Genomic DNA, 1449 nt, shown 5'->3' with positions numbered 1-1449 from the left:
ATCCAGAAAGGCAGAGGCCATGCTCGTGCAGGGAGAGAGATATTATATATTTCTGGTGCCTCCACTTGCTAGGAGACTTTCTACTCCTTTGGGCACCTCCCTGATCCTTCTAACACTTTAGCTCCAATGGTCGGAGGCTCAGCAATGGTATCAGATGTGCCCATTAGTCCGTGTGTATCGGGAAAACCTGCTCCCAATGTTTAATGTGGGTTCTTTTCTATTTCCTAAGTGTCTCAGCTGGGTTCAGAAATAAAGGGAAAGAGCACAAGAGAGAGAAATTTAAAGCTCGGTGTCTGGGGGAGACATCATATGTCGGCAGGATCCGTGATGTTCCCTGAGCTGTAAAACCAGCAAGCTTTTATTAGCAATTTTCAAAAGGGGAGGGAGTGCACGAATAGGGTGTGGGTCACAGAGATCACATACTTCACAAGGTAATAAAATATCACAAAGCAAATGGAGGCAGGGTGAGATCACAGGACCACCAGGTGAGGTGAAATTAAAATTGCTAATGAAATTTCGGGCACGCATTATCATTGATAACATCTTATCAGGAAACAGGGTTTGAGAGCAGACAACCTGTCTGACCAAATTTATTAGGTGGGAATTTTCCTCCACCTAATAAGCCTGGGAGCGCTACAGGAGACCAGGGCTTGTTTCATCCCTTCGGCTTCAATCATAAAAGACAGGACGCCTTAAAAGGGGCCGTCTATAAGCCTACCTTCAGGGCGCATTCTCTTTCTCAGGGATGTTCCTTGCTGAGAAAAAGAATTCAGCAATATTTCTCCTATTTGCTTATAAAAGAGGAGAAATATAGCTCTGTTCCGTCCAGCTCACCGGCAGCCAGTTCAAAGTTACCTCTCTTGCTCCCTGAATCTCACTGTTATCCTGTTCTTTTTTTTTAAGATGCCCAGATTTCATATTGTTCAAACACACATGTTCTACAAACAATTTGTGCAGTTGATACAATCACAGGGTCCTGAGGCGACATTCATCCTCCTCAGTTTATGAAGAAGATGATGAGATTAAGAGATTAAAGTAAAAACAGGCATAGGAAAACACAAGGGTATTGATTGGGGAAGCGATAAGTGTGCATGAAATCTTCACAATTTATGTTCAGAGATTACAGTAAAGACAGGTGTAAGAAATTATAAAAGTATTAATTTGGGGAACTAATAAATGTCCGTGAAATCTTCACAATTTATGTTCTTCTGCTGCGGCTTCAGCCGTTCCCTCCGTTTGGGGTCCCTGACTTCCCGCAACACATGTGTCAGTGGATGGGGCAGGCAAACCCTTTGTACCTGAGAAGAGGATATCCCACACTTCAGAGATCGGAGGGATCAGACTGGTCTCCAGCGAGGCCTGTGTCCCTTGCTGAGCTCACTGGGTTGAAGACTTGGGCAGACACATGGGGAGCAAGTGACAGGAACCAGAAATTGAGTAGTTTTCATG

General features: G+C 44.3%; 1 protein-coding gene across 1 annotated transcript in view; it reads left to right on the top strand.

Annotated features, from left to right (window-relative positions):
• Window positions 1-1449, top strand: part of DMBT1 (deleted in malignant brain tumors 1) — a 91749-nt gene that overhangs the window by 38396 nt on the left and 51904 nt on the right. The gene's annotated exons all lie outside the window — the stretch shown is intronic.

The sequence above is a fragment of the Colobus angolensis genome, unplaced genomic scaffold (assembly GCF_000951035.1).
Source record: "Colobus angolensis palliatus isolate OR3802 unplaced genomic scaffold, Cang.pa_1.0 Scaffold85, whole genome shotgun sequence".
Classification (NCBI taxonomy): Eukaryota; Metazoa; Chordata; class Mammalia; order Primates; family Cercopithecidae; genus Colobus; species Colobus angolensis.
The sequence above is the reverse complement of the archived record's forward strand: the minus strand, read 5'-3'. Positions and strand labels throughout refer to the sequence as shown.